This window comes from Telopea speciosissima, chromosome 1 (assembly GCF_018873765.1).
Source record: "Telopea speciosissima isolate NSW1024214 ecotype Mountain lineage chromosome 1, Tspe_v1, whole genome shotgun sequence".
Classification (NCBI taxonomy): Eukaryota; Viridiplantae; Streptophyta; class Magnoliopsida; order Proteales; family Proteaceae; genus Telopea; species Telopea speciosissima.
Window position 1 is genome coordinate 45,421,395 of NC_057916.1, and position 16,411 is coordinate 45,437,805.

A 16,411-nucleotide genomic window follows, 5' to 3' on the forward strand; every position below is an offset into this window, starting at 1 on the left:
AGCAAAGAGGGCGGCAGTTGTCTCTTGACCGAGCCTAGCAAAATACATATAAAAACCAAAAATCTGTCTCCACGAATTCGCTACTAGCTAGCCAGGTGAAAGAGTAAAGTGGTCGAGGATGTCCACAACAAAGTCCAAAGCTGGGAGTCAAAGGCTGTAGATAAACGTGACCGCATACAAGCACACTTCGTCGTCGTGGAAGTAGCATACCTTGTTGATCTTAGTCTGAGCGCGCATCCGGACCTCTTGAGGGATTTGGTACTGGCTTTGTAAAGCCACTAGAGCCTAGTCGTTTAGGACACTCTTGTAGGAGTTTGCCCCTCGGACGATCCCACCGACTTCACTGATGTCAGAATTAGACTCGTTGTCATCATCCTCTCCAACGTCGGCCCCTTCCTCCTCTTGGGCCTCATCCTCCTCCTCTTCATGGGCCGGGCCATCCTCAGTAGTTTGCTCTTCAAGAGGTTGGGTAGAATCAAGACCACTTTCCCTTGGCGGGGTGGCCGAAGAGCTTGCTAAATGGCCGTACCGAGCTGCGAAGCTCTTAGATCGAAATAGGACGGGTTGTTCGTCGTGAATCCTCTCAGTAATCACATCAGGGTCAGAATCCTCACTCATCCTAGCAACATCGTGAGAGCCTGAAACAGGCTCCCGGGAGGAAGTATGAGAAGACATGAGAAGAGAAATAAGAAGAGAAAACTTATTGGCCCAAAGTGAAGATTGATGGCTCGCAAGGAGAAAGCAAGTGGGCACACAAAGAATAAGCCGATCAAGAACAATCAAGCGAGTCGGAGAGCTAAACGAAACTAAGTGTGAGCCGAGAATAGTAAAAATAAAACCAAGGGAAGAGCAAGATAATGCAAGGAAATAGGAGAAGAAATGGGAAGAAGGGATTGTAATTTATAGGTGCGACAGGAAGGGTAATCATCAGGATCCAACGGTTGAGAATGAAAGGTATCAGCAGTAGAGAATGAATGACAGTAGCCCTTCCTTACTTGGGACATGAGCCGTCACGTGACTGACAATCATCAGCTGTCACATTTTAATGACACTCTTGAAGCAAGAGATCAAGCAAGGAAGTGGCCTGAACGAAGACGTTTCGACTCCCTCTTAACGCGAGAGTCTGTAGGAGTGGGGGGCTGGTGATACATCATAAAACCGTCCCCCAATAGAAAGTTGACACGTGTAGCCCTCCGAGGGCGAGAACGAAGAGAGCGAGGATAAAGTTACTAACAAGGTCGGTCCTCGAATGAGCCAGGCACGGTCTAGCGACACGACCTTAGTAGCAGTCCAACTTGGCCACGATATCTAACCCAGATAAGACTATAGAATCACATTCCGAAAAAGAAGTAAAACAGCCCTAACGACCCTAAATTAACGCACCAATCCAGCCTGACAAGGCGTAATGGGTTGGGGAACTTATCCATATCTCTAAAAGGACTCCTAATCACCTAAATTCAAGCTGAGGGAACTTCCTTTCCTAATAAGACTCGTCATTTCCTGCAGGACTCTCCCAATCGCCTATAAATAACTAGGTAACTTCCTTCCATGATCATCTGAATTCATCAACCATTATCTATTGCTAAGGAGTTCTGACTTAGTCATCGGAGTGGCAAAATTGGCTCGGCCCGGCACTCTACTACTATTTTCTTCCTTGCAGGACCGGCTCGCGAGGATCTAGAACAACACGCTCCATCCCCAGTTCTTCCTATAACAGGACTGTAATGATTGTAAGGCATGGATCGTTGGACGAAAAGAAGAATACTAAGGCGTCTGGTCAGGAAGGTCTCAAGCAAGGCTAATGTTTTGGTTCCCGCAGTTGATTTATTTGAGTACGAATAACAACAATTTTATGTTTTTACCAATGCAGAAAAAAAAAGCGATAGTGAGAATAATTGGTTGGCCCAACATGTGGTGTTATTTCAACTATCTATAGAATTTAGTGGGACTTCGAAACCTTATCTTTTTCGGGACCGCATTAAATTAGATTTAGAGTAGACTTTCAAGTTTCAACTTTCAAGAGGGCTCTCCGTTTGTCTGCTTTTTAAGTTCAATTAATAATAGTAATAATAATAATAATAATATTATTATTATTATTATGCAGCATGAAATGAACCATTAGCAAATAGTTGGTGGTATTCATTTTTCAAAAGATTCTGTAGATTTTATTACCCAAAAAAAATAAAATTCTGTAGATTTATTGACCGAGAATGCCTTTAGAATTCAAGTTTGACCTTGTGATTTATAATTAAATACTTCTTATCTCTCATGGCTGAATGGCTGATGATATTTAACTTCTTCTGGTCTAACGATGATCGATCCTCTGTTCCTACAATTTCGTGGCCAACCATTTGTTAACCTAAACGGCATGGAGGTCTCAATATCAAGCTTTCCAACCAGATGAATGTTGCCTTGTTAGCAAAGAAAGGATGGGAACTTCTATCACCACCCACCTCCATGTGGGCTCGACTCATGAAGGAAAGGTACTTTCCAACCAGTTCCTTTTTTAACGCTAAATGTCCTGAGAATGCTTCGTGGGGCTGGAAATCTGTGTGTTCATCGCGAGAGCTCCTTCGTCAGGGTCCATTTCATCAGGTCGGTAATGGGCATGCCATCAATCCCTAGCTCGATTTTTGGATCCCGTGTTACCCACCATCTTCTGCCCCTTTTCCTTTGCTTCCACAAGCACCTACATTGGTTGATTGGTTCATTGATTCTTCTACCCGCTCTTGGATTCGGGAAAGAGTTTTTCATTGGTGGCCTCCTAACGTAGCGGGACGGATTTTAGCGATACCACTTTCCTTACAGCCCATTGAAGACTGTATAGTTTGGCTGGGTACTTCATCGAGTCAATTTTCCATTTCTTTAGCGTACAGTCTGGCTATTAGAGGAGCTCTGAACCCTGGAGACACCTCATGGTTACGTTTATGGCATCTACCTACCGCCCCGAAGGTTCAATTTCTACTTTGGAAGACTCTGCATCAAAAGCTGTCGTTACCGGATTTGTTGAACTTGAGAGGATTTAGTCTCAACCCGGTTTGTCACATTTGTCAGCATCAATTTCAATCCCCATCTCATCTCTTCATTTCCTGCCCACAAGTTTCGACTATACGGAATCAAGTGCGACTTGCTGATTTCATCATGACACCTGATGTTACAAGTGCCATCCTCCAAGTGCTGCGGTTGTCCAATACACGTCACCGTGATTCTTGGCTCCAAGTTTCAATGTTTTGTAGTCTTCTTTGGCACATCTGGACAGCTTATTGGGATTTACTTTTTCGTGGAAGTTTTTTAAATCCCGCAGCAGTTATTCTCAGGGCCATCATTTCCACTCGAGACCAGGAGCAGACTTTTTCGACAATGCCAACGCGAGCGATCAGATTGGTTAAATGGATACCTCCAAAAGCTCCAATCCTCAAGTTCAATATCGATGGTGCCAGTTTAGGGAACCCGGGTCTTGCTGGAATAGGGGGTGTGTGTAGATCCTCCACTGCGTCTTTCATTTGTGGTTTTTCTCAAGGCATTGGATGGAACTCTGCGCTGGTGGCTGAAGCTCTTGCGGTGCGGATGGCTCTTCAAATGGCTATTTCTTTAAGGATTTCACATCTCTTGTTGAGAGCGAGAACCTACTCGCGGTCAACAGTCTTACGGCACAAAATTAGGGCATTCCTTAGAGAGTTTCCTTTATTCTGCAGGACTGCAGAGCTCTTGCCTCACAGTTTAGTTATATTTCCTTTGTTCACACTCTCCGTTTAGCTAATGCGGTGGCTAACCAATTGGCATCTTTGGGTGCTTCATCACAGAACAATCTTATGTGGCCCACCCCCGATCCTCCAAATTGTATTAGCCTTCAATTGTACTTGGATAGGTCTGGAACATTGTTCCAGCGTTAATAAAGTTCTTTTATCAAAAAAAAAAAGAAGCTGATGGTATTTAATGGAGAAATTAAAGTTTCTTACGTTACCTAGTTAACACTATTTAAGTTACTTCTATCTTAACAGTCCTTTTCCCATTTATAATGTAGTTTCAACTTTCAACCGTTAGTTATTTACCCTGAAAAAAAAAAATTTGTTTTTATATCCTTACCTTTTAAGGAAATTTAATTATAAAAATGTTTTTTTGGAAAAATTACATATCCCTCCCTTGTACTATGGCCTAATTACACCTTCCTCTCCTGCATTTTCCCCAATTACAATCCAATACTTCTATTTTGAGAAAATTACTATTATACCCCTATCATTAGCATCGGTCTATTAAGTGCTGATATGACTTAGTACAATTACTATTACACCCCTGGGTCCTTGTGAGATGACCCTTTACCCTTGTTAGTATAAAAGAATAAGACTCACTTTCCCTTTTTGCCTTCTCCCAACTTCATCTTTCACCTTCTGATCCTTGAAATCGCGGCCCGAAACCCCCTCCCAACTTCAAGAAGTGAATTTTAAGATAGTAGTATGGCCGGCTTGATGCATCAAGAAGTGAATTTTAAGAGACATCTAATGAATGTAGTTTGACCGCTAAAATAATATCTCAAGATATAATAAGAAAATGCATAGAAATTTAGATGCATTCGTCACTTTAAAATAATAATAATACTAATTATAATTAATGAAAATAACACAATAAAAACAAGGGAAATTTGTCACTTCGTTGCCACAACATAAGCTTATCGGAATTGGACCATGTAATTCTGCTGCGGCATCTTTTTTTTTCGTAAACAAGTCTTTATTAAGAAAAAGACATGCAAAACTCACAGTAGTGAAGAATGACACATCTCACGCAATCATGGAGTGGAAATGGGCCAGCCAGTTGTGTATGTTAACGACAAAGCCCTTCTAGCCAAGAAGTCAACCATGCTGTTAATCATCTGTGGAATATAAATGATGCTACAAGATACAGAGAAGGAAGAAAGATGGATAATGTCTTCAATGATCACTTGAATCAGCAAAGGTGAAGTCCCACCACCATCTTTGATATGTATAATCAGATTTATATTATCTGATTCAACCATAACTTGCGCAAATCCAGTCTTGATCATCTCCAATAGTGCCATATGAATAGCATGAGCCTCACCAACCATAACATCCGAAAAGGAAAAGGCATTCCCCTGTGATCTCTACAAATGAAACCAATCCTTGATCTGCATAAGTCCAAAGACAGACTGGCATCACAGTTGCACTTGATAAAATCTGTAGATGGTGCTTTCCATCGTTGTGTTAAGATTAGAGTTGTTGGAGAAGTAGTCGCAATAGTAGATTGTACACCCATAAACTCCTGAAAAACCTTCACAGCAGCAGAAATTACTTCACTTGGATGCCTAAGTCTACGCCCAAAGGTCAGATCGTTGGGTGATAACCACAAAAACCAACAAACAAAGCTGCATAAGGTTATCAACGATCGAGCTTCCTTCTTTCCTTGGTTAGAGAATGACTTCCAACCATAAATCCAATCCGATATGGCTGGATTTCCATTCATTGAAGAGGTAGAACCAAGTGGTCAACCAAACCAAACAACTTTGGCATATGCACAGCCCAAGAGAATATGTGAAGTTGTTTCACATTCACCACAACGACCACACAACAAATCAACATTGATATTACGCCGATTAAGAGCATCTCTTGTTGCGAAGCCACTTGCACAAGCCCGCCATAGAAACCGCTGAATCTTGGGCATAGTACTACAATTTCAGATGATTTTCCAAACATCAGTAGGAACTGTACTCCAATCATGTAACCTTGAGGCAGACGCCGCTGATAAATAACGTGCTTGTTTCTTATTAGAAAGAAGATGATAAGCACTTTGAACAGAGAAAACTCCATTCCTACTTCCCATCCATTCCAACTTTTCAGGTTGTGGAAAGAGTGACAAATTAATCTTCTTAATTGCTGCTATATCAGCATCATTAAAATAGGAAGATAGAACATCATTGTGCCAAGTCCTATTTGATTCATCAATAAGGTCTGAAACCTTTGAAGGCCATATTAGCGGTGTATAAGGTGTGGTAACCTTAAAATCTGCCAGCGTAGAAACCCAAGCATCTTGCCATATATTAACATTCAAACCAGTTCCAGTTCTCCAACATAAACCTTCAGCCAAGACCTGCTTTCCTTCCATAAGACTTCGCCATCCCCAACTAGGCTGATGTCCACAAGTAGCATCCAAAAAATTATTGGGTGGGAAGTATATAGCCTTTAAAAAATGAAATAAAAGACTATTGGGATCAGACCATAAACGCCAAGCCATCTTTGAAAGAAGTGCACTATTATGAAGATGAGAAGAATCATGGAAGCCCAAACCACCATTCTCCTTTGATAAACATAGGCGCTCCCAAGAAATCCAATGCATCTTTGGCCGGCCATCAATGTCACCCCAGTACAAATTTGAAGCCATTTGGCGCAAAGATTTATGATATGATGCTGGTAATTTAAAATGCATACTTGGATAATTTGACATAGAAAAACCATAAACTTTAACAACATCTCTTTACCAGCATGTGATAAAAGTTTAGACTTCCATCCTTGTACTTTCTGTCGCACCCTATCAGAGAGATCTTAGAATAAAATGGATTTAGAAACTCACAAATCAGTAGGAAGCCTCAAATACTTTTTAGGTCCAAAACCATATGGCACTTTCATAATTCTGAAAAACCATCTCTTGATCCTTGGATGAGTATTTGGTGAAAAAGTCATACAAGATTTTTTCAAATTAATCTCCTGACCAGATGCCTTACAATAAGTAGATAAATATGACTTAATTGCATATAATTCTTCCAACTTTCCTTCAGCAAATAGGAGACTATCATCTGCAAATAAGAGATGTGTAATTGGTGGCGCACGATTACGAACTCTTATACCTTTAATGTCACCATCAGATTCAGCCTTTTGTAATAAACAACTCAAAGCATGAGAACAAAGAATAAATAAAGCTGGTGATAAAGGATCTCCTTGTCGAATACCTTGTGGAGGAACAGTAGTGCCCCTAGGCGCACCATTAATAAGAATTTGATAAGAATTAGGTGATAAACAAGCCATAATCATTTTCATCCAATGTGATGCAAAACCCATCTTGAGAAGAAAATGCTCAATAAATTGCCACTCCAATGTCATATGCTTTCTTCATATCAAGCTTTAACGCCACCAATTTTTTCTTCCCTTTCTTCATTTTGTTAATATAGTGGAAAAGCTCATGAGCAATTAAAACATTATCAGAAATTGCTTTATTTTGAATTGATACACTACTTTTTATGTGACCAATCGCCGCCTTACACGTGGTCTCCCTTGGGCCATAAGCAAATCAGTTCCCAAACCCGGATCCAAAGAGCCATGCTCGAGACAGTTATACCAACCAGAACACATCAGCAAAGACGGTTGTAAAACTTCCAAGTGCGAACACGCTGCTAACCGTATCGCACGTGCCACATATGGAAGGATCCCAAGATTTAATGAGAAAATCTCGGTCCTTCATCATAGTTTTCCTAATCCGAGCACGCAGGGACCATCTTACTAAAATGGAAAGGGGTTAGGCCCAAACTTATATAAATAAGTGCCCTAGCACTCATGTAAAGCAGATCATTCATCCATACATTCTTTTATCAATAAAGAAATCAAGAGACTTTGCAGTGTTAACTTCATTTTTCCCTAATTCATTCCTAGCCCAAGGCTAGCTTGTAAGTTGTACTACCAGAGGGTTTTTCCTCTGATAATAATCTTAGTGCAACATTTTGGCGCCGTCTGTGGGAAACGGAGAATAGAGATCCGCAAAGTTCCCACCATGATCAACACTAGAAATCAGTCCAAAGTCACCAGGGCCATCGCTGCAGCAGCCATTGCTCCAACTGTTCCTCCCGTCGTCGCTCAGGGGGAACTTTTGGTGAACCTGCAGGCTCTCGTCAGGCAGCGGAAGATCCTATTCTCGAAGTGAATGAATCATAGCAGGAAGAATCTCATCCAAAACCTCCCGAGACCCACCGCGGTACGTGACGGTGGAACAATTTGACACGCTGCAGACTAGCTGGTAGGACAAGATGGAATAGATGATGGAGATGCAGCATGATTTCTTGTAGAGGATCCAAATACCCCCGCCTCCACCATAGGACAGTGAAAGAACTCCTTCCCTGGAGCATAGCGAGAATCACAATAACGCAAACTACGCCAGGTGGAAGGACAGAGAAGTACCAGGGGATGCCAAGAATCAGGGTTCCCAGATGACCAAAGTTGAACAGGCTCTGAATGACAAAGTGTCACGCCCCTATCCCAAGCTTATACCATAAACACAGTCAAGAGGGTGATTAGTATAACACATGTCACCCCAATTCCTACCAGGATCAACGACATAGTGTCCCAGAGCATAGTCAACACCCAAGGACCCACCCAAATAAATACATTTGAGCAAAAGGAAATAAATATTCCAATCATTGTCAGAGTTATAATAAGCGGAAGCAGTATTTACATAAGCTGTTACAGTATGTTTAGCTGTTTAAGTAATAATATAATAGTTAGTGCTGGCACCAGCTGACTATGACACAACTACTCAAAAGTATAATAAGTTATTATAGAAAATGTTCATAACGGGCACAAAGCCCCAAAAGAATCAAAAGGTGGGGGAAATCCCCGAGTAACCTTAGTGACCATAAGCACAATCATCACAGGGGTAACCATCGCCGTGTTCCTCTGACACGTACTTAGGCTCCTCTGCGCCAACACAATCATACTTCACCGACTGTATATCTGGTCTGGCTAAGTAACCATCACCTGCATCAAAATCTAAAAGTTATGTACACAGGGGGTTAGCTCCACTAAGCCAATGAGGGGAAAGGGGAGTGCACATACACACAAGCACACATACTCTATGATGCATGAAATGTTAAATATATAGTTTCCACCTAACAAATAGTCTAAGTCATGGTATATGCTACTGTGATAACTCGGGAGACACTGAGGGTCACTTATCCTATCGCTCCAGTGAAACCTCAATTATCACAAGGGACCTGCACTGGTAGAAGCCATAGACCACCCAGTGGCAAACCCCAATTAGCCGTTACTACCCCTAACCTGGCCTCTCCCACCTCCACAGACATCAGGTGCTCTGACTATCCAACACATAAACCCCTGTTGGCAAAGGTCGTAGCATAAGGGAGTATAAATCCTAACCACAGATATGCTACATGCAATTTCTATCGTCCCGAGAGGTATTCTGGGTGCATCAATGTCCCATTCCAACTAGTACCCGGGTACCAGCACGGCACGACGCGTACAAACCAGAATGGCAAACAATGATTTTAATAATAATAATTTTGGTGTTTCGGCACCGGCATACCCGGCACCGTAACCCAATATAACAATGTTAAGCATCATACCCATATTTCATCAATTCATATCCAACATGGTTTTATATGCAAAATGCAACATGGCAAGTATGAATGCAAGCACATAAACCATTATGTAATCCATATGATTGTATCTATATATAAGTATATGTCAAGCCCAAACATACCCAAAACCCACTCACAGTTAGTTTGCTTGCCGTTTGGTGAGGTTTACGCTAAAGCACGTACTCTCGTACAGATTCTAAAGTCTGAGAACGCATGGAAGTAGTGTTAGAAGTATATAGGTAGGTCCCACAAAGGGTCCCAATAATTTAATTGAAGTTTGGGTCAAGATAGCAGGGGCGGATGAAGGAACGGAGTCAGCCAGGTGAGTCCGATCATGGATCCATCTAGGCCATACCCAGAAAATATATGGAACGGACTCACAGGCGGATGCAGAACATGGATCCGCTCGTGCATCCGTCCAGACCCTGAGACACACCCGAGAGCAACCTGAGCTATAGGCGGATTCACCTAAGTAGGTCCGCTCGTGGCTCCGCCCAGATTAAACAGCCAGGTTAGGCTAAACGGACTAATCGGCGGATACACGACAGTGAGTCCAGTCGTTCGTCCACTGCCATTCCTTTGAAAGCTGCGGAGATTATCACCTCTAGCCCTTTATGCATAGGTCCATAGAGGTCCTAGGGTTGGGGAGGTGAGTCCAAACCTTTGTTGGAGGTCCAAAATGCATAGTCCTTTAAGAGGGTAAGGGGATTCAAGGGATTTGGATCCATCTCCAAGGTTCTTCCCAAACCTAAGCTAGGTTACAAATGCTTGAACAACATTTGGGTTGTGAAATCCATGAAGACATTAAGGGGAGGGATTATAGGTCTCCAAGGAGTATTCAATGGGGTTTAAAGGGTTTCCCAAGAGAATCCCTAAGCTTGGAATCGATCCCAAGGGAATCTACAAACCTAAAAATGGAAAAGAGGGGGAGGAAGGTGAGGTTATTTACCTCAAGGACAGATTGATGGATGACTTTCCACCTCCACAGCCCCTCCAAGCTCTCCTCCACCAAAGCCTTCAATGCTCCAAGTCTCCAACATTTTGGGTAGGTGAATGAAGTAAATGAGGCTTGAAGGCCAAGCCTTGGTCTTATATCAAATCCCACTTAGGGTCCGTTTGGCTTGGGCTTTAAGAGCCAAAACTCATTCAAGAGGTTTATTAAGAAAATGGGTCCACCCAAATGGTACACCCACAAGCCAAGGAGATCAAGGATGAGGCCAACCCCGTCTAAAAGACTAGATAGAGTGCCTAGGGCACGGGGTGTGGGTCCCACACAAGGAAAACACTCAAAGGCCTGAGACAACACGGGTGGATCCAGTCTTGGAGAGTCTGCTCGTGCGTCCGTTGCTGCTGTAAGGGCAGAAATCTAAGGAAATTTGTCAGGCTTTGGCCCACACTTCAAGGTCAACTAGGTGAGGGCACAGTAACATTCACAAGGTCAGAATCTTACCCCTCGACCGTCACGACGTGTCCTTGGTGATCCCAAATAGCTTCCCAATTGTGATGCTAAGCTCATCGCCAAAGGAAGTGTCTAGCTATGGGGACACAGGGAACGCCTTCCGGTACTCTTCGCTCTGTGGACTCGTGCTAGGGGGATGATCGACGAAGTCATCATCGATAAATCTTTCCCATTGCCGGTTAAGGAACCTCTCCTCCATAGGCAAGCCCGTGAATTGGTCAATGATCTTGTGGCTAGGTTTGACCACAAGTGAAAACAACTCGCTAGCGTACATAGTAGCAGAATCTACACATCATAGGAGAGAGAAATTATAAATAAATAGGAAATCCGGGCTCGGATGTAACACAAAGTCTTGGAACTTCAGGACCAAATCCAGGAGGTCCTGCAAGGAAAGAAACTAGCCCCTAGCCATGACTTCCACTTCACCACTAATCTGGCATTCACAGTTGAAATCCGGCTGGATCCTCTACCGAAGGGGTTCAAGATGCCGACCATAGAGCAATACATGGGCACCACGGATCCGGAAGATCATTTGGAAAATTTTAAGTCCTTGATGTTCTTTCAAGGCACCTCTAACGCCATAATGTGCAGAGCATTCCCCTCCACCCTGAAGGGGGCAGCGAGACAATGGTTCTCACACCTCCAACAGTGCTCCCTCTCCAACTTTGTGGGCCTAGGGCGAGCCTTCCTGGCTCACTTTGTGAGCAGCAGGGTCCACAAGAAAACTTTTGCCAATCTTCTAGCCATAAAGCAATGCCCCGATGAGTCAATCTGGAGCTTTCTTACAAGATTCAATATGGAGGCCCTGGAAGTGCGAAACTTGGATCAGATGGTGAAGTTTTAGGCGTTGCGTAGTGGCATCCGAGATGTCGAGCTGAAGAAGTCCTTAATCATGGATGAACCAGGAGAATAGTACGAGCTCTTCCCACGCTGTGAGAAATATATTAACCTGGCTGAAGTTCTGGCCATCGATCAAGAAAAGGAGGATAAACCTGAGAAGAAGGGTCAAGAAAAGAAAGATACCTAGGTCGGGGAAAGCGGTGCCAAGTGCGGCAGAGATGAGAAGGAAGGAAGGAGAAAGAGAGAGGACAAGAAGGCATGGGTCCCCAAGAGTGAAGTGGAGCCAGAGCTTGTTTACACGACCTTCACCCACAATCGAGCATACATCTTGAATGAGATAAAGGATCAGGTGACTCTACGCTGGCCGGCTAAAATGGTGAAACTTGCGCATGAGCGTAATAAGAATAAATACTGTTGATTTCATCAGGACCATGACAACGACACCGAGGACTACAGACAGCTGAAGGACGAGATAGAAGCACTCATCCAGAGGGGCTGTCTGGGCTGGTTTGTCAAGAAAGATGGTTGTGATAGGAGACAAGACTATCGTGCCCTAGAACCCAAGCTAAAGCCCCGATCACCTACTCGGTTGGATAGGGAGGACCATACCCGAGGGAAGCAACATGCTGAGAATGCCCTCGTAAGGGAAATAGCCACAATCTATGGAGGCCCGGAGCTGGGAGGTCAAACCTCTAATTCAAGAAAAAACCATGCTCGGAGCATATTCCAAACAGAAGTGCCAGACAAAAGGAGGAGAACCGAGCATCAAATTACCTTCTCGGATGAAGATTTATCCGACATCCAGTCCCCCCACGATGATGCTTTGGTGATCAAGATGACTATCGCCAATTGTTCGATGGGAAGGATACTCGTGGACAATGGGAGCTCAGTGGACATCTTATACTATGATGCCTTTGAGAAGATGCTCTTAAAACCCAAGATGCTGAAAAGAGTTGAATCTCCCTTGTATGGGTTCAATGGGGCCCCGATACATGTTGAGGGGTCGATTGAACTATTGTGACGGTGGGGACGGAGCCCAGGCTCGCTACAGTGAGAATGAACTTCTTGGTGGTAAAAGTGAACTCTACCCACAACAGAATACTAGGATGACCAGGGCTTTATGCTCTGCAGGCTGTGGTATCCACCCCACATTTGGTGATGAAATTTCCAACTGATCAGGGAATAGGAGAATGCCGAGGAAGTCAGATAACTGCCAGGAGATGCTATGAGGGGTATCTGAGAGCCAAGGGAAAGGAGCCACAGATGCTCTTCATCAACCTGGATGACAATTGGGATACCACCAAGCACGAGAGAACAGAGCCAGTGGAGGATTTGGTCCCCATCGAGATTGTTGAAGGAGATGCAAAGTGTACCATACAGATTGGAGCAAGCTTAAGTGGCGAACGGAGGATTACCTCGTCAATTACTTGAGGGCCAACACAAACATATTTGCGTGGTCAACATCCGACATGCTGGGAGTGGATACCCTACCTCTAAACCAGTTTCTAGAAAAAGAGGACCTTCTCCCCAGAGCGACAAGCAAAGGTGATCGAAGAGGTTACCAAGCTGTTAGATGCAGGCTTTATAGAGGAGGCCATCTATCCAGAGTGGCTTTCTAATGTTGTAATGGTGCCAAAGCCTAACGGAAAATGGGGAATGTGTATTGATTTTACCGATCTGAATAAAGCATGTTCTAAAGACTACTACCCTTTGCCTTGATTTATTGATAGATGCAATGGTTGGCCATGAAATGTTGAGTTTCATGGATGCCTATTCAGGATATAATCAAATTAGGATGTACGAGCCTGATATTCTGAAAACTTCTTTTATTGCTAGAAGAGATACATATTATTATACTTGTATGCCCTTCAAGTTAAAAAATGCCGGAGCCACGTATCACTGTCTGGTGAACCATATCTTCAAGAATAAAATAGGGAAAAATATGAAAGTGTATGTAGATGACATGCTGGTAAAAAGCTTGAAGGTAGAACACCATATCTCCGACCTAGATGAGGCGTTTCAAGTCTTAAGAAAAAGCAAGATGAAGTTGAACCCAACAAAATGCGCTTTTTGCGTGACCTCAGGAAAGTTCCTTGGTTTTATGGTCTCAGAAATGGGAATAGAGGCTAATCCAGCTAAGATCCAAGCCATACTAGAAATGTGTCTACCCAGCAGAGTCAAAGAATTGCAGGAGCTAACGGGGAGAGTAGCAGCACTAGGGAGGTTCATCTCTGCCTTGGATGACCGTTGCCTACCCTTCTTCAAGGCTTTGAAAAACCGAGCGCGAGAGAGAAATAAAGGGGACCAAGCTCACTTTTGAATGGACGGATGAATGTCAAAAAGTGTTCGCGGAGTTGAAGAGGTACTTGACCCAACCACCACTCCTGACCAAGACAGAATCGGGAGACACACTGCACCTTTATTTGGTCATTACCGCAGTGGTAGTAAGCGTGATACTGGTCCAAGGAGACAGACGGGTACAAAGACCCATCTATTATGTCAGCAAGGTACTCCTAGATATAGAAACCAGATATAGCAATGTGGAGAAATATGCCTATGCTCTGATAACAGCCGCTCAAAAATTGAGACCTTATTTTCAAGCCTACACCATAGAAATAATAACAAATCCGTGTCTGAAGAAAATCCTGACCAGGCACGATCACTCTGGAAGGCTCATTGCATGGTTGGTAGAGCTGGGGGAATTTGACATTCAGTACAAGCCCCGCACGACCATTAAAGCTCAAGCCCCTGTGGATTTTGTCGTAGAGTGCACCCTACCCGCAGAAGAGATAGCCCCAGAGACTGAAGTTGGGGAGGCAACAGAGACTTGGACCTTGTTTATGGACGGTTCATCTAATGCCAACGGGTATGGCATAGGCCTAATACTGACAAGTCCCGGGGGATTCTTAATACAATATGCAATAAGGTTTGAATTTTAAACCACAAATAACGGAGCAAAATATGAAGCCCTAATCGCAGGTCTAAATCTGGCCAAGAGTTTGGTAGTAAGGAACATTACTGTGCATAGCGACTCCCAGTTGGTGGCCAATCAAGTCAAAGGAGAATATGAGGCAAAGAGACCGCGCATGGCGCAATACCTGAGTAAAGTGTGCAACTTAATTAATGAGTTCGCCAACTTTCAAATACTACAAGTACCCCGAGCACAGAATACCTCAGCAAACGCACTTTCTAGGCTAGCTACCTCAGAATTTCAAGACCTCGACAGAACCGTGTACATAGACGTGATCAGTACGCTGAGCATAGAAGAAGCGGAGGATATACTACCCATTGAGATGGAGCTCACTCCCTATAGACAAGGAAGAAGCCAAGAAGATAAAGATGAGGGCAGCATGTTGCACAATGATAGGAGGAATACTTTACAAGAAGGTGAATACCATGCCCTACCTGAAATGTCTCCGGCCATCTGAGAGAAATTCATACAGGCATTTGCGGACAACACTTGGGGGGTATAGCACTCGCCCACAAAGTCATCAGGTAGGGATACTTTTGGCTATATCTACGCAAGGAAGCAATGAGTTTTATGCGCAAATGCCTTAAGTGCCAAACGTTTGTACGGATTACGCGTCAATCGGCCATGGAGCTCACTTCAATTTCAAGCCCGTTACCTTTTGTGTAATGGGGTATGGATATCCTAGGACCTTTTCCAAAGGCATCAGGAGGTAGGCAGTTCATGGTTGTGGCCATAGATTACTTTACTAAATGGGTAGAGGCAGAGGCTTTGATAGTAATTTCATCCGCGAAAGTATGGAAATTCTTCCTCCACTCTATCATCTATAGATATGGAATTCCAAGAACTCTCATCACTGACAACGGAAAGCAATTTGAGCAAAAGTTCAAGGAATTTAGTGATCAGTATGAAATTCAACTAAGAAAGACCTCGGTGGCACACCCACAATCCAATTGCCTGGCAGAAGCCATGAATAAAATCCTATTGGATGGAATAAAAAAGAAGTTGGAGACAACCAAAGGATTATGGGTAGAGGAATTGCCCAACATCTTGTGGGCATACCGAACAATAACAAGGCTTGCGACTGGTGAAACACCCTTCATGCTGGCATATAGAACTGAGGCAGTAATCCTCGTGGAGATAGGGGAAACATCAATGAGGGTGCAATTCTATAACCCTAAAGCTAATGATGGGAAGTTAAGAGCAAATTTAGACCTATTGGAGGAAATTCGAGAAACAGCTCGGATAAGGAATGTTGCTCACCAACAGAGAACCGCACACCATTATAACTCAAAACTGAAGCTCAAAAAATTTCACCAAGGAGAATTGGTTCTATGTAAGGTAGAAGCCTCAGATCCGAGATCTATGGGAAAGCTAGCACCCAATTGGGAAGGACCATATAGAATCTCCAAGCAGGTGGCGCCAGGAGCTTTTCATTTGGAGACTTTGGAGGGAGTACCCATACCACAGTCTTGGAATGCAAAAAATTTGTGAAAATTCTATCAATGAGGTCAGTTCCCATTAGTTTTGAATTAAAATAGAAATTGTTTCCAAGTTTGAAGTGGCTACGGCCAATAAAGATGGCAATGCTTATTCAACAGATTATAGCAATGGTTTTTTCTTGCAATAAAATTTTGGAGTCATTCTTTTAAGCAAATTTCATATGTCATTACTACTGATGTGCCAATGAAGATCATGGTCATCCGACCATAATGGTGAATTGCACCATAGGGGCATTTCCCCAATGAAGACAATGGTCATCCGACCATAATGG